We start from the raw sequence: 17,154 nt of genomic DNA, 5'->3' as shown, positions 1-17,154 counted from the left end.
TCTTGCTTCGGAGAAGCCGCATCGGCCTATGAAATTTTCTCAGCCTGGTAGGAGGCTTGGACAAAAAGTTTAAGCCTCTTGCTTCGGACAAGCCGCATCGGCCTATGAAATTTTCTCAGCCTGGTAGGAGGCTTGGACAAAAAATTTAAGCCTCTAGCTTCGGAGAAGCCGCATCGGCCTATGAATTTTTCTCAGCCTGGTAGGAGGCTTGGACATAAAAAAAGTTTAAGCCTCTTGCTTCGGAGAAGCCGCATCGGCCTATGAATTTTTCTCAGCCTGGTAGGAGGCTTGGACAAAAAGTTTAAGCCTCTTGCTTCGGAGAAGCCGCATCGGCCTATGAAATTTTCTCAGCCTGGTAGGAGGCTTGGACAAAAAGTTTAAGCCTCTTGCTTCGGAGAAGCCGCATCGGCCTATGAAATTTTCTCAGCCTGGTAGGAGGCTTGGACAAAAAGTTTAAGCCTCTTGCTTCGGACAAGCCGCATCGGCCTATGAAATTTTCTCAGCCTGGTAGGAGGCTTGGACAAAAAATTTAAGCCTCTTGCTTCGGAGAAGCCGCATCGGCCTATGAATTTTTCTCAGCCTGGTAGGAGGCTTGGACATAAAAAAAGTTTAAGCCTCTTGCTTCGGAGAAGCCGCATCGGCCTATGAATTTTTCTCAGCCTGGTAGGAGGCTTGGACAAAAAGTTTAAGCCTCTTGCTTCGGAGAAGCCGCATCGGCCTATGAATTTTTCTCAGCCTGGTAGGAGGCTTGGACAAAAAGTTTAAGCCTCTTGCTTCGGAGAAGCCGCATCGGCCTATGAATTTTTCTCAGCCAGGTAGGAGGCTTGGACAAAAAGTTTAAGCCCCTGCTTCGGAGAAGCCGCATCGACCTATGAATTTTTCTCAGCCTGGTAGGAGGCTTGGACAAAAGTTTAAGCCTCTTGCTTCGGAGAAGCCGCATCGGCCTATGAAATTTTCTCAGCCTGGTAGGAGGCTTGGACAAAAAGTTTAAGCCTCTTGCTTCGGAGAAGCCGCATCGGCCTATGAAATTTTCTCAGCCAGGTAGGAGGCTTGGACAAAAAGTTTAAGCCTCTTGCTTCGGAGAAGCTGCATCGGCCTATGAATTTTTCTCAGCCTGGTAGGAGGCTTGGACAAAAAGTTTAAGCCTCATGCTTCGGAGAAGCCGCATCGGCCTATGAATTTTTCTCAGCCAGGTAAGAGGCTTGGACAAAAAGTTTAAGCCTCTTTCTTGCTTCGGAGAAGCCGCATCGGCCTATGAAATTTTCTCAGCCAGGTAGGAGGCTTGGACAAAAAGTTTAAGCCTCTTGCTTCGGAGAAGCCGCATCGGCCTATGAATTTTTCTCAGCCTGGTAGGAGGCTTGGACAAAAAGTTTAAGCCTCATGCTTCGGAGAAGCCGCATCGGCCTAGGAATTTTTCTCAGCCAAGTAAGAGGCTTGGACAAAAAGTTTAAGCCTCTTTCTTGCTTCGGAGAAGCCGCATCGGCCTATGAAATTTTCTCAGCCTGGTAGGAGGCTTGGACAAAAAGTTTAAGTTTCTTGCTTCGGAGAAGCCGCATCGGCCTATGAAATTTTCTCAGCCAGGTAGGAGGCTTGGACAAAAAAGTTAAGCCTCTTGCTTCGGAGAAGCCGCATCGGCCTATGAAATTTTCTCAGCCTGGTTGGAGGCTTGGACAAAAAGTTTAAGCCTCTTGCTTCGGAGAAGCCGCATCGGCCTATGAAATTTTCTCAGCCTGGTAGGAGGCTTGGACAAAAAGTTTAAGCCTCTTGCTTCGGAGAAGCCGCATCGGCCTATGAAGTTTTCTCAGCCTAGTAGGAGGCTTGGACAAAAAGTTTAAGACTCTTGCTTCGGAGGAGCCGCATTGGCCTATGAAATTTTCTCAGCCAGGTAGGAGGCTTGGACAAAAAGTTTAAGCCTCTTACTTCGGAGAAGCCGCATCGGCCTATGAATTTTTCTCAGCCAGGTAGGAGGCTTGGACAAAAAGTTTAAGCCTCTTGCTTCGGGGAAGCCGCATCGGCCTATGAATTATTCGCAGCCTGGTAGGAGGCTTGGACAAAAAGTTTAAGCCCCTGCTTCGGAGAAGCCGCATCGGCCTATGAAATTTTCTCAGCCAGGTAGGAGGCTTGGACAAAAAGTTTAAGCCCCTGCTTCGGAGAACCCGCATCGGCCAATGAATTTTTCTCAGCCAGGTCGGAGGCTTGGACAAAAAGTTTAAGCCTCTTGCTTCGGAGAAGCCACATCGGCCTATGAAATTTTCTCAGCCAGGTAGGAGGCTTGGACAAAAAGTTTAAGCCTCTTGCTTCGGAGAAGCCGCATCGGCCTATGAATTTTTCTCAGCCAGGTTGGAGGCTTGAACAAAAAGTTTAAGCCTCTTGCTTCGGAGAAGCCGCATCGGCCTATGAAATTTTCTCAGCCAGGTAGGAGGCTTGGACAAAAAGTTTAAGCCTCTTGCTTCGGAGAAGCCGCATCGGCCTTGAATTTTTCTCAGCCAGGTAGGAGGCTTGGACGAAAAGTTTAAGCCTCTTGCTTTGGAGAAGCCGCATCGGCCTATGAAATTTTCTCAGCCTGGTAGGAGGCTTGGACAAAAAGTTTAAGCCTCTTGCTTCGGAGAAGCCGCATCGGCCTATGAATTTTTCTCAGCCAGGTAGGAGGCTTGGACAAAAAGTTTAAGCCTCTTGCTTCGGAGAAGCCGCATCGGCCTATGAAATTTTCTCAGCCAGGTAGGAGGCTTGGACAAAAAGTTTAAGCCCCTGCTTCGGAGAAGCCGCATCGGCCTATGAAATTTTCTCAGCCTGGTAGGAGGCTTGGACAAAAAGTTTAAGCCCCTGCTTCGGAGAAGCCGCATCGGGCTATGATTTTTTTCTCAGCCAGGTGGGAGGCTTGGACAAAAAGTTTAAGCCCCTGCTTCGGAGAAGCCGCATCGGCCTATGAATTTTTCTCAGCCAGGTAGGAGGCTGGGACAAAAAGTTTAAGCCTCTTGCTTCGGAGAAGCCGCATCGGCCTATGAAATTTTCTCAGCCTGGTAGGAGGCTTGGACAAAAAGTTTAAGCCTCTTGCTTCGGAGAAGCCGCATCGGCCTATGAATTTTTCTCAGCCAGGTTGGAGGCTTGGACAAAAAATTTAAGCCTCTTGCTTCGGAGGAGCCGCATCGGCCTATGAAATTTTCTCAGCATGGTAGGAGGCTTGGACAAAAAGTTTAAGCCTCTTGCTTCGGAGAAGCCGCATCGGCCTATGAATTTTTCAAAGCCAGGTTGGAGGCTTGGACAAAAAGTTTAAGCCTCTTGCTTCGGAGAAGCCGCATCGGCCTATGAAATTTTCTCAACCAGGTAGGAGGCTTGGAGAAAAAGTTTAGCCTCTTGCTTCGGAGAAGCCGTATCGGCCTTTGAATTTTTCTAAGCCAGGTAGGAGGCTTGGATAAAAAGTTTAAGCCCCTGCTTCGGAGAAGCCGCATCGGCCTATGAATTTTTCTCAGCCAGGTGGGAGGCTTGGACAAAAAGTTTAAGCCCCTGCTTCGGATAAGCCGCATCGGCCTATGAATTTTTCTCAGCCAGGTAGGAGGCTGGGACAAAAAGTTTAAGCCCCTGCCTCGGAGAAGCCGCATCGGCCTATGAATTTTTCGCAGTCAGGTAGGAGGCTTGGACAAAAAGTTTTAGCCTCTTGCATCGGAGAAGCCGCATCGGCCTATGAAATTTTCTCAGCCTGGTAGGAGGCTTGGACAAAAAGTTTAAGCCTCTTGCTTCGGAGAAGCCGCATCGGCCTATGAATTTTTCTCAGCCAGGTAGGAGGCTTGGACGAAAAGTTTAAGCCTCTTGCTTCGGAGAAGCCGCATCGGCCTATGAAATTTTCTCAGCCTGGTAGGAGGCTTGGACGAAAAGTTTAAGCCTCTTGCTTCGGAGTAGCCGCATCGGCCTATGAAATTTTCTCAGCCTGGTAGGAGGCTTGGACAAAATGTTTTAGCCTCTTGCTTCGGAGAAGCCGTATGGGCCTATGAATTTTTCTCAGCCAGGTAGGAGGCTTGGACAAAAAGTTTAAGCCTCTTGCTTCGGAGAAGCCGCATGGGCCTATGAATTTTTCTCAGCCAGATAGGAGGCTTGGACAAAAAGTTTAAGCCTCTTGCTTCGGAGAAGCCGCATGGGCATATGAATTTTTCTCAGCCAGGTAGGAGGCTTGGACAAAAAGTTTAAGCCTCTTGCTTCGGAGAAGCCGCATCGGCCTATGAAATTTTCTCAGCCTGGTAGGAGGCTTGGACAAAAAGTTTAAGCCTCTTGCTTCGGAGAAGCCGCATCGGCCTATGAATTTTTCTCAGCCTGGTAGGAGGCTTGGACAAAAAGTTTAAGCCTCATGCTTCGGAGAAGCCGCATCGGCCTATGAATTTTTCTCAGCCAGGTAAGAGGCTTGGACAAAAAGTTTAAGCCTCTTTCTTGCTTCGGAGAAGCCGCATCGGCCTATGAAATTTTCTCAGCCTGGTAGGAGGCTTGGACAAAAAGTTTAAGCCTCTTGCTTCGGAGAAGCCGCATCGGCCTATGAATATTTCTCAGCCTGGTAGGAGGCTTGGACAAAAAGTTTAAGCCTCATGCTTCGGAGAAGCCGCATCGGCCTAGGAATTTTTCTCAGCCAAGTAAGAGGCTTGGACAAAAAGTTTAAGCCTCTTTCTTGCTTCGGAGAAGCCGCATCGGCCTATGAAATTTTCTCAGCCTGGTAGGAGGCTTGGACAAAAAGTTTAAGTTTCTTGCTTCGGAGAAGCCGCATCGGCCTATGAAATTTTCTCAGCCAGGTAGGAGGCTTGGACAAAAAAGTTAAGCCTCTTGCTTCGGAGAAGCCGCATCGGCCTATGAAATTTTCTCAGCCTGGTTGGAGGCTTGGACAAAAAGTTTAAGCCTCTTGCTTCGGAGAAGCCGCATCGGCCTATGAAATTTTCTCAGCCTGGTAGGAGGCTTGGACAAAAAGTTTAAGCCTCTTGCTTCGGAGAAGCCGCATCGGCCTATGAAGTTTTCTCAGCCTAGTAGGAGGCTTGGACAAAAAGTTTAAGACTCTTGCTTCGGAGGAGCCGCATTGGCCTATGAAATTTTCTCAGCCAGGTAGGAGGCTTGGACAAAAAGTTTAAGCCTCTTACTTCGGAGAAGCCGCATCGGCCTATGAATTTTTCTCAGCCAGGTAGGAGGCTTGGACAAAAAGTTTAAGCCTCTTGCTTCGGGGAAGCCGCATCGGCCTATGAATTATTCGCAGCCTGGTAGGAGGCTTGGACAAAAAGTTTAAGCCCCTGCTTCGGAGAAGCCGCATCGGCCTATGAAATTTTCTCAGCCAGGTAGGAGGCTTGGACAAAAAGTTTAAGCCCCTGCTTCGGAGAAGCCGCATCGGCCAATGAATTTTTCTCAGCCAGGTCGGAGGCTTGGACAAAAAGTTTAAGCCTCTTGCTTCGGAGAAGCCACATCGGCCTATGAAATTTTCTCAGCCAGGTAGGAGGCTTGGACAAAAAGTTTAAGCCTCTTGCTTCGGAGAAGCCGCATCGGCCTATGAATTTTTCTCAGCCAGGTTGGAGGCTTGAACAAAAAGTTTAAGCCTCTTGCTTCGGAGAAGCCGCATCGGCCTATGAAATTTTCTCAGCCAGGTAGGAGGCTTGGACAAAAAGTTTAAGCCTCTTGCTTCGGAGAAGCCGCATCGGCCTTGAATTTTTCTCAGCCAGGTAGGAGGCTTGGACGAAAAGTTTAAGCCTCTTGCTTTGGAGAAGCCGCATCGGCCTATGAAATTTTCTCAGCCTGGTAGGAGGCTTGGACAAAAAGTTTAAGCCTCTTGCTTCGGAGAAGCCGCATCGGCCTATGAATTTTTCTCAGCCAGGTAGGAGGCTTGGACAAAAAGTTTAAGCCTCTTGCTTCGGAGAAGCCGCATCGGCCTATGAAATTTTCTCAGCCAGGTAGGAGGCTTGGACAAAAAGTTTAAGCCCCTGCTTCGGAGAAGCCGCATCGGCCTATGAAATTTTCTCAGCCTGGTAGGAGGCTTGGACAAAAAGTTTAAGCCCCTGCTTCGGAGAAGCCGCATCGGGCTATGATTTTTTTCTCAGCCAGGTGGGAGGCTTGGACAAAAAGTTTAAGCCCCTGCTTCGGAGAAGCCGCATCGGCCTATGAATTTTTCTCAGCCAGGTAGGAGGCTGGGACAAAAAGTTTAAGCCTCTTGCTTCGGAGAAGCCGCATCGGCCTATGAAATTTTCTCAGCCTGGTAGGAGGCTTGGACAAAAAGTTTAAGCCTCTTGCTTCGGAGAAGCCGCATCGGCCTATGAATTTTTCTCAGCCAGGTTGGAGGCTTGGACAAAAAATTTAAGCCTCTTGCTTCGGAGGAGCCGCATCGGCCTATGAAATTTTCTGAGCATGGTAGGAGGCTTGGACAAAAAGTTTAAGCCTCTTGCTTCGGAGAAGCCGCATCGGCCTATGAATTTTTCAAAGCCAGGTTGGAGGCTTGGACAAAAAGTTTAAGCCTCTTGCTTCGGAGAAGCCGCATCGGCCTATGAAATTTTCTCAACCAGGTAGGAGGCTTGGAGAAAAAGTTTAGCCTCTTGCTTCGGAGAAGCCGTATCGGCCTTTGAATTTTTCTAAGCCAGGTAGGAGGCTTGGATAAAAAGTTTAAGCCCCTGCTTCGGAGAAGCCGCATCGGCCTATGAATTTTTCTCAGCCAGGTGGGAGGCTTGGACAAAAAGTTTAAGCCCCTGCTTCGGATAAGCCGCATCGGCCTATGAATTTTTCTCAGCCAGGTAGGAGGCTGGGACAAAAAGTTTAAGCCCCTGCCTCGGAGAAGCCGCATCGGCCTATGAATTTTTCGCAGTCAGGTAGGAGGCTTGGACAAAAAGTTTTAGCCTCTTGCATCGGAGAAGCCGCATCGGCCTATGAAATTTTCTCAGCCTGGTAGGAGGCTTGGACAAAAAGTTTAAGCCTCTTGCTTCGGAGAAGCCGCATCGGCCTATGAATTTTTCTCAGCCAGGTAGGAGGCTTGGACGAAAAGTTTAAGCCTCTTGCTTCGGAGAAGCCGCATCGGCCTATGAAATTTTCTCAGCCTGGTAGGAGGCTTGGACGAAAAGTTTAAGCCTCTTGCTTCGGAGTAGCCGCATCGGCCTATGAAATTTTCTCAGCCTGGTAGGAGGCTTGGACAAAATGTTTTAGCCTCTTGCTTCGGAGAAGCCGTATGGGCCTATGAATTTTTCTCAGCCAGGTAGGAGGCTTGGACAAAAAGTTTAAGCCTCTTGCTTCGGAGAAGCCGCATGGGCCTATGAATTTTTCTCAGCCAGATAGGAGGCTTGGACAAAAAGTTTAAGCCTCTTGCTTCGGAGAAGCCGCATGGGCATATGAATTTTTCTCAGCCAGGTAGGAGGCTTGGACAAAAAGTTTAAGCCTCTTGCTTCGGAGAAGCCGCATCGGCCTATGAAATTTTCTCAGCCTGGTAGGAGGCTTGGACAAAAAGTTTAAGCCTCTTGCTTCGGAGAAGCCGCATCGGCCTATGAATTTTTCTCAGCCTGGTAGGAGGCTTGGACAAAAAGTTTAAGCCTCATGCTTCGGAGAAGCCGCATCGGCCTATGAATTTTTCTCAGCCAGGTAAGAGGCTTGGACAAAAAGTTTAAGCCTCTTTCTTGCTTCGGAGAAGCCGCATCGGCCTATGAAATTTTCTGAGCCTGGTAGGAGGCTTGGACAAAAAGTTTAAGCCTCTTGCTTCGGAGAAGCCGCATCGGCCTATGAATATTTCTCAGCCTGGTAGGAGGCTTGGACAAAAAGTTTAAGCCTCTTGCTTCGGAGAAGCCGCATCGGCCTATGAAATTTTCTCAGCCTGGTTGGAGGCTTGGACAAAAAGTTTAAGCCTCTTTCTTGCTTCGGAGAAGCCGCATCGGCCTATGAAATTTTCTCAGCCTGGTAGGAGGCTTGGACAAAAAGTTTAAGCCTCTTGCTTCGGAGAAGCCGCATCGGCCTATGAAATTTTCTCAGCCTGGTAGGAGGCTTGGACAAAAAGTTTAAGCCTCTTGCTTCGGAGAAGACGCATCGGCCTATGAAATTTTCTCAGCCTGGTTGGAGGCTTGGACAAAAAGTTTAAGCCTCTTGCTTCGGAGAAGCCGCATCGGCCTATGAAATTTTCTCAGCCTGGTAGGAGGCTTGGACAAAAAGTTTAAGCCCCTGCTTCGGAGAAGCCGCATCGGCCTATGAATTTTTCTCAGCCAGGTGGGAGGCTTGGACAAAAAGTTTAAGCCCCTGCTTCGGATAAGCCGCATCGGCCTATGAATTTTTCTCAGCCAGGTAGGAGGCTGGGACAAAAAGTTTAAGCCCCTGCCTCGGAGAAGCCGCATCGGCCTATGAATTTTTCGCAGTCAGGTAGGAGGCTTGGACAAAAAGTTTTAGCCTCTTGCATCGGAGAAGCCGCATCGGCCTATGAAATTTTCTCAGCCTGGTAGGAGGCTTGGACAAAAAGTTTAAGCCTCTTGCTTCGGAGAAGCCGCATCGGCCTATGAATTTTTCTCAGCCAGGTAGGAGGCTTGGACGAAAAGTTTAAGCCTCTTGCTTCGGAGAAGCCGCATCGGCCTATGAAATTTTCTCAGCCTGGTAGGAGGCTTGGACGAAAAGTTTAAGCCTCTTGCTTCGGAGTAGCCGCATCGGCCTATGAAATTTTCTCAGCCTGGTAGGAGGCTTGGACAAAATGTTTTAGCCTCTTGCTTCGGAGAAGCCGTATGGGCCTATGAATTTTTCTCAGCCAGGTAGGAGGCTTGGACAAAAAGTTTAAGCCTCTTGCTTCGGAGAAGCCGCATGGGCCTATGAATTTTTCTCAGCCAGATAGGAGGCTTGGACAAAAAGTTTAAGCCTCTTGCTTCGGAGAAGCCGCATGGGCATATGAATTTTTCTCAGCCAGGTAGGAGGCTTGGACAAAAAGTTTAAGCCTCTTGCTTCGGAGAAGCCGCATCGGCCTATGAAATTTTCTCAGCCTGGTAGGAGGCTTGGACAAAAAGTTTAAGCCTCTTGCTTCGGAGAAGCCGCATCGGCCTATGAATTTTTCTCAGCCTGGTAGGAGGCTTGGACAAAAAGTTTAAGCCTCATGCTTCGGAGAAGCCGCATCGGCCTATGAATTTTTCTCAGCCAGGTAAGAGGCTTGGACAAAAAGTTTAAGCCTCTTTCTTGCTTCGGAGAAGCCGCATCGGCCTATGAAATTTTCTCAGCCTGGTAGGAGGCTTGGACAAAAAGTTTAAGCCTCTTGCTTCGGAGAAGCCGCATCGGCCTATGAATATTTCTCAGCCTGGTAGGAGGCTTGGACAAAAAGTTTAAGCCTCTTGCTTCGGAGAAGCCGCATCGGCCTATGAAATTTTCTCAGCCTGGTTGGAGGCTTGGACAAAAAGTTTAAGCCTCTTTCTTGCTTCGGAGAAGCCGCATCGGCCTATGAAATTTTCTCAGCCTGGTAGGAGGCTTGGACAAAAAGTTTAAGCCTCTTGCTTCGGAGAAGCCGCATCGGCCTATGAAATTTTCTCAGCCTGGTAGGAGGCTTGGACAAAAAGTTTAAGCCTCTTGCTTCGGAGAAGACGCATCGGCCTATGAAATTTTCTCAGCCTGGTTGGAGGCTTGGACAAAAAGTTTAAGCCTCTTGCTTCGGAGAAGCCGCATCGGCCTATGAAATTTTCTCAGCCTGGTAGGAGGCTTGGACAAAAAGTTTAAGCCCCTGCTTCGGAGAAGCCGCATCGGCCTATGAATTTTTCTCAGCCAGGTGGGAGGCTTGGACAAAAAGTTTAAGCCCCTGCTTCGGAGAAGCCGCATCGGCCTATGAATTTTTCTCAGCCAGGTAGGAGGCTTGGACAAAAAGTTTAAGCCTCTTGCTTCGGAGAAGCCGCATCGGCCTATGAATTTTTCTCAGCCTGGTAGGAGGCTTGGACAAAAAGTTTAAGCCCCTGCTTCGGAGAAGCCGCATCGGCCTATGAATTTTTCTCAGCCAGATAGGAGGCTTGGACAAAAAGTTTAAGCCCCTGCTTCGGAGAAGCCGCATCGGCCTATGAATTTTTCTCAGCCAGGTAGGAGGCTTGGACAAACAGTTTAATCCCCTGCTTCGGAGAAGCTGCATCGGCCTATGAATTTTTCTCAGCCAGGTCGGAGGCTTGGACAAAAAGTTTAAGCCTCTTGCTTCGGAGAAGCCGCATCGGCCTATGAATTTTTCTCAGCCAGGTAGGAGGCTTGGACGAAAAGTTTAAGCCTCTTGCTTTGGAGAAGCCGCATCGGCCTATGAAATTTTCTCAGCCTGGTAGGAGGCTTGGACAAAAAGTTTAAGCCTCTTGCTTCGGAGAAGCCGCATCGGCCTATGAATTTTTCTCAGCCAGGTAGGAGGCTTGGACAAAAAGTTTAAGCCTCTTGCTTCGGAGAAGCCGCATCGGCCTATGAAATTTTCTCAGCCAGGTAGGAGGCTTGGACAAAAAGTTTAAGCCCCTGCTTCGGAGAAGCCGCATCGGCCTATGAAATTTTCTCAGCCTGGTAGGAGGCTTGGACAAAAAGTTTAAGCCCCTGCTTCGGAGAAGCCGCATCGGGCTATGATTTTTTTCTCAGCCAGGTGGGAGGCTTGGACAAAAAGTTTAAGCCCCTGCTTCGGAGAAGCCGCATCGGCCTATGAATTTTTCTCAGCCAGGTAGGAGGCTGGGACAAAAAGTTTAAGCCTCTTGCTTCGGAGAAGCCGCATCGGCCTATGAAATTTTCTCAGCCTGGTAGGAGGCTTGGACAAAAAGTTTAAGCCTCTTGCTTCGGAGAAGCCGCATCGGCCTATGAATTTTTCTCAGCCAGGTTGGAGGCTTGGACAAAAAATTTAAGCCTCTTGCTTCGGAGGAGCCGCATCGGCCTATGAAATTTTCTCAGCCTGGTAGGAGGCTTGGACAAAAAGTTTAAGCCTCTTGCTTCGGAGAAGCCGCATCGGCCTATGAATTTTTCTCAGCCAGGTCGGAGGCTTGGACAAAAAGTTTAAGCCTCTTGCTTCGGAGAAGCCGCATCGGCCTATGAAATTTTCTCAGCCAGGTAGGAGGCTTGGAGAAAAAGTTTAGCCTCTTGCTTCGGAGAAGCCGTATCGGCCTTTGAATTTTTCTCAGCCAGGTAGGAGGCTTGGATAAAAAGTTTAAGCCCTTGCTTCGGAGAAGCCGCATCGGCCTATGAATTTTTCTCAGCCAGGTTGGAGGCTTGGACAAAAAGTTTAAGCCTCTTGCTTCGGAGAAGCCGCATCGGCCTATGAATTTTTCTCAGCCAGGTAGGAGGCTTGGACAAAAAGTTTAAGCCCCTGCTTCGGAAAAGCCGCATCGGCCTATGAAATTTTCTCAGCCAGGTAGGAGGCTTGCACAAAAAGTTTAAGCCCCTGCTTCGGAGAAGCCGCATCGGCCTATGAATTTTTCTCAGCCAGGTGGGAGGCTTGGACAAAAAGTTTAAGCCCCTGCTTCGGAGAAGCCGCATCGGCCTATGAATTTTTCTCAGCCAGGTAGGAGGCTTGGACAAAAAGTTTAAGCCCCTGCCTCGGAGAAGCCGCATCGGCCTATGAATTTTTCGCAGCCAGGTAGAAGGCTTGGACAAAAAGTTTTAGCCTCTTGCATCGGAGAAGCCGCATCGGCCTATGAAATTTTCTCAGCCTGGTAGGAGGCTTGGACAAAAAGTTTAAGCCTCTTGCTTCGGAGAAGCCGCATCGGCCTATGAATTTTTCTCAGCCAGGTAGGAGGCTTGGACGAAAAGTTTAAGCCTCTTGCTTCGGAGAAGCCGCATCGGCCTATGAAATTTTCTCAGCCTGGTAGGAGGCTTGGACGAAAAGTTTAAGCCTCTTGCTTCGGAGTAGCCGCATCGGCCTATGAAATTTTCTCAGCCTGGTAGGAGGCTTGGACAAAATGTTTTAGCCTCTTGCTTAGGAGAAGCCGTATGGGCCTATGAATTTTTCTCAGCCAGGTAGGAGGCTTGGACAAAAAGTTTAAGCCTCTTGCTTCGGAGAAGCCGCATCGGCCTATGAATTTTTCTCAGCCAGATAGGAGGCTTGGACAAAAAGTTTAAGCCTCTTGCTTCGGAGAAGCCGCATGGGCCTATGAATTTTTCTCAGCCAGGTAGGAGGCTTGGACAAAAAAATTAAGCCTCTTGCTTCGGAGAAGCCGCATCGGCCTATGAAATTTTCTCAGCCTGGTAGGAGGCTTGGACAAAAAGTTTAAGCCTCTTGCTTCGGAGAAGCCGCATCGGCCTATGAATTTTTCTCAGCCTGGTAGGAGGCTTGGACAAAAAGTTTCAGCCTCATGCTTCGGAGAAGCCGCATCGGCCTATGAATTTTTCTCAGCCAGGTGGGAGGCTTGGACAAAAAGTTTAAGCCTCTTTCTTGCTTCGGAGAAGCCGCATCGGCCTATGAAATTTTCTCAGCCTGGTAGGAGGCTTGGACAAAAAGTTTAAGCCTCTTGCTTCGGAGAAGCCGCATTGGCCTATGAAATTTTCTCAGCCTGGTAGGAGGCTTGGACAAAAAGTTTAAGCCTCTTGCTTCGGAGAAGCCGCATCGGCCTATGAAATTTTCTCAGCCTGGTTGGAGGCTTGGACAAAAAGTTTAAGCCTCTTGCTTCGGAGAAGCCGCATCGGCCTATGAAATTTTCTCAGCCTGGTAGGAGGCTTGGACAAAAAGTTTAAGCCCCTGCTTCGGAGAAGCCGCATCGGCCTATGAATTTTTCTCAGCCAGGTGGGAGGCTTGGACAAAAAGTTTAAGCCCCTGCTTCGGAGAAGCCGCATCGGCCTATGAATTTTTCTCAGCCAGGTAGGAGGCTTGGACAAAAAGTTTAAGCCTCTTGCTTCGGAGAAGCCGCATCGGCCTATGAATTTTTCTCAGCCAGGTAAGAGGCTTGGACAAAAAGTTTAAGCCTCTTTCTTGCTTCGGAGAAGCCGCATCGGCCTATGAAATTTTCTCAGCCTGGTAGGAGGCTTGGACAAAAAGTTTAAGCCTCTTGCTTCGGAGAAGCCGCATCGGCCTATGAAGTTTTCTCAGCCTAGTAGGAGGCTTGGACAAAAAGTTTAAGACTCTTGCTTCGGAGGAGCCGCATTGGCCTATGAAATTTTCTCAGCCAGGTAGGAGGCTTGGACAAAAAGTTTAAGCCTCTTACTTCGGAGAAGCCGCATCGGCCTATGAATTTTTCTCAGCCAGGTAGGAGGCTTGGACAAAAAGTTTAAGCCTCTTGCTTCGGAGAAGCCGCATCGGCCTATGAATTATTCTCAGCCTGGTAGGAGGCTTGGACAAAAAGTTTAAGCCCCTGCTTCGGAGAAGCCGCATCGGCCTATGAATTTTTCTCAGCCAGGTTGGAGGCTTGGACAAAAAGTTTAAGCCTCTTGCTTCGGATAAGCCGCATCGGCCTATGAATTTTTCTCAGCCAGGTAGGAGGCTTGGACAAAAAGTTTAAGCCCCTGCTTCGGAAAAGCCGCATCGGCCTATGAAATTTTCTCAGCCAGGTAGGAGGCTTGCACAAAAAGTTTAAGCCCCTGCTTCGGAGAAGCCGCATCGGCCTATGAATTTTTCTCAGCCAGGTGGGAGGCTTGGACAAAAAGTTTAAGCCCCTGCTTCGGAGAAGCCGCATCGGCCTATGAATTTTTCTCAGCCAGGTAGGAGGCTTGGACAAAAAGTTTAAGCCTCTTGCTTCGGAGAAGCCGCATCGGCCTATGAAATTTTCTCAGCCAGGTAGGAGGCTTGGACAAAAAGTTTAAGCCTCTTGCTTCGGAGAAGCCGCATCGGCCTATGAAATTTTCTCAGCCTGGTAGGAGGCTTGGACAAAAAGTTTAAGCCTCTTGCTTCGGAGAAGCCGCATCGGCCTATGAAATTTTCTCAGCCTGGTAGGAGGCTTGGACAAAAAGTTTACTAGTAAGCCCCTGCTTTGGAGAAGCCGCATCGGCCTATGAATTTTTCTCAGCCTGGTAGGAGGCTTGGACAAAAAGATTAAGCCTCTTGCTTCGGAGGAGCCGCATCGGCCTATGAAATTTTCTCAGCCTGGTAGGAGGCTTGGACAAAAAGTTTAAGCCTCTTGCTTCGGAGAAGCCGCATCGGCCTATGAAATTTTCTCAGCCTGGTCGGAGGCTTGGACAAAAAGTTTAAGCCTCTTGCTTCGGAGAAGCCGCATCGGCCTATGAAATTTTCTCAGCCTGGTCGGAGGCTTGGACAAAAAGTTTAAGCCTCTTGCTTCGGAGAAGCCGCATCGGCCTATGAAATTTTCTGAACCTGGTAGGAGGCTTGGACAAAAAGTTTAAGCCTCTTGCTTCGGAGAAGCCGCATCGGCGTATGAAATTTTCTCAGCCTGGTAGGAGGCTTGGACAAAAAGTTTAAGCCTCTTGCTTCGGAGAAGCCGCATCGGCCTATGAAATTTTCTCAGCCAGGTTGGAGGCTTGGACAAAAAGTTTAAGCCTCTTGCTTCGGAGAAGCCGCATCGGCCTATGAAATTTTCTCAGCCTGGTAGGAGGCTTGGACAAAATGTTTAAGCCTCTTGCTTCGGAGAAGCCGCATCGGCCTATGAAATTTTCTCAGCCAGGTAGGAGGCTTGGACAAAAAGTTTAAGCCTCTTGCTTCGGAGAAGCCGCATGGGCCTATGAATTTTTCTCAGCCAGGTAGGAGGCTTGGACAAAAAGTTTAAGCCTCTTGCTTCGGAGAAGCCGCATCGGCCTATGAAATTTTCTCAGCCAGGTAGGAGGCTTGGACAAAAAGTTTAAGCCTCTTGCTTCGGAGAAGCCGCATCGGCCTATGAATTTTTCTCAGCCTGGTAGGAGGCTTGGACAAAAAGTTTAAGCCTCATGCTTCGGAGAAGCCGCATCGGCCTATGAATTTTTCTCAGCCAGGTAAGAGGCTTGGACAAAAAGTTTAAGCCTCTTTCTTGCTTCGGAGAAACCGCATCGGCCTATGAAATTTTCTCAGCCTGGTAGGAGGCTTGGACAAAAAGTTTAAGCCTCTTGCTTCGGAGAAGCCGCATCGGCCTATGAAATTTTCTCAGCCAGGTAGGAGGCTTGGACAAAAAGTTTAAGCCTCTTGCTTCGGAGAAGCCGCATCGGCCTATGAAATTTTCTCAGCCTGGTTGGAGGCTTGGACAAAAAGTTTAAGCCTCTTGCTTCGGAGAAGCCGCATCGGCCTATGAAATTTTCTCAGCCTGGTAGGAGGCTTGGACAAAAAGTTTAAGCCTCTTGCTTCGGAGAAGCCGCATTGGCCTATGAAGTTTTCTCAGCCTAGTAGGAGGATTGGACAAAAAGTTTAAGACTCTTGCTTCGGCCAGGTAGGAGGCTTGGACAAAAAGTTTAAGCCTCTTACTTCGGAGAAGCCGCATCGGCCTATGAATTTTTCTCAGCCAGGTAGGAGGCTTGGACAAAAAGTTTAAGCCTCTTGCTTCGGAGAAGCCGCATCGGCCTATGAATTATTCTCAGCCTGGTAGGAGGCTTGGACAAAAAGTTTAAGCCCCTGCTTCGGAGAAGCCGCATCGGCCTATGAAATTTTCTCAGCCAGGTAGGAGGCTTGGACAAAAAGTTTAAGCCCCTGCTTCGGAGAAGCCGCATCGGCCTATGAATTTTTCTCAGCCAGGTAGGAGGCTTGGACAAACAGTTTAAGCCCCTGCTTCGGAGAAGCCGCATCGGCCTATGAATTTTTTCTCAGCCAGGTCGGAGGCTTGGACAAAAAGTTTAAGCCTCTTACTTCGGAGAAGCCGCATCGGCCTATGAATATTTCTCAGCCAGGTAGGAGGCTTGGACAAAAAGTTTAAGCCTCTTGCTTCGGAGAAGCCGCATCGGCCTATGAATTTTTCTCAGCCAGGTTGGAGGCTTGGACAAAAAGTTTAAGCCTCTTGCTTTGGAGAAGCCGCATCGGCCTATGAAATTTTCTCAGCCTGGTAGGAGGCTTGGACAAAAAGTTTAAGCCTCTTGCTTCGGAGAAGCCGCATCGGCCTATGAATTTTTCTCAGCCAGGTAGGAGGCTTGGACAAAAAGTTTAAGCCTCTTGCTTCGGAGAAGCCGCATCGGCCTATGAAATTTTCTCAGCCAGGTAGGAGGCTTGGACAAAAAGTTTAAGCCCCTGCTTCGGAGAAGCCGCATCGGCCTATGAAATTTTCTCAGCCTGGTAGGAGGCTTGGACAAAAAGTTTAAGCCCCTGCTTCGGAGAAGCCGCATCGGGCTATGATTTTTTTCTCAGCCAGGTGGGAGGCTTGGACAAAAAGTTTAAGCCCCTGCTTCGGAGAAGCCGCATCGGCCTATGAATTTTTCTCAGCCAGGTAGGAGGCTTGGACAAAAAGTTTCAGCCTCTTGCTTCGGAGAAGCCGCATACGCCTATGAAATTTTCTCAGCCTGGTAAGAGGCTTGGACAAAAAGTTTAAGCCACTGCTTCGGAGAAGCCGCATCGGCCTATGAAATTTTCTCAGCCAGGTAGGAGGCTTGGACAAAAAGTTTAAGCCCCTGCTTCGGAAAAGCCGCATCGGCCTATGAATTTTTCTCAGCCAGGTGGGAGGCTTGGACAAAAAGTTTAAGCCCCTGCTTCGGAGAAGCCGCATCGGCCTATGAATTTTTCTCAGCCAGGTAGGAGGCTTGGACAAAAAGTTTAAGCCTCTTGCTTCGGAGAAGCCGCATCGGCCTATGAATTTTTCTCAGCCTGGTAGGAGGCTTGGACAAAAAGTTTAAGCCTCTTGCTTCGGAGAAGCCGCATCGGCCTATGAATTTTTCTCAGCCAGGTTGGAGGCTTGGACAAAAAGTTTAAGCCTCTTGCTTCGGAGGAGCCGCATCGGCCTATGAAATTTTCTCAGCCTGGTAGGAGGCTTGGACAAAAAGTTTAAGCCTCTTGCTTCGGAGAAGCCGCATCGGCCTATGAATTTTTCTCAGCCAGGTTGGAGGCTTGGACAAAAAGTTTAAGCCTCTTGCTTCGGAGAAGCCGCATCGGCCTATGAAATTTTCTCAGCCAGGTAGGAGGCTTGGAGAAAAAGTTTAGCCTCTTGCTTCGGAGAAGCCGTATCGGCCTTTGAATTTTTCTCAGCCAGGTAGGAGGCTTGGATAAAAAGTTTAAGCCCCTGCTTCGGAGAAGCCGCATCGGCCTATGAATTTTTCTCAGCCAGGTTGGAGGCTTGGACAAAAAGTTTAAGCCTCTTGCTTCGGAGAAGCCGCATCGGCCTATGAATTTTTCTCAGCCTGGTAGGAGGCTTGGACAAAAAGTTTAAGCCCCTG

Source organism: Mytilus californianus, unplaced genomic scaffold (assembly GCF_021869535.1).
Source record: "Mytilus californianus isolate M0D057914Y unplaced genomic scaffold, xbMytCali1.0.p SCAF_6, whole genome shotgun sequence".
NCBI lineage: Eukaryota > Metazoa > Mollusca > Bivalvia > Mytilida > Mytilidae > Mytilus > Mytilus californianus.
The sequence above is the reverse complement of the archived record's forward strand: the minus strand, read 5'-3'. Positions refer to the sequence as shown.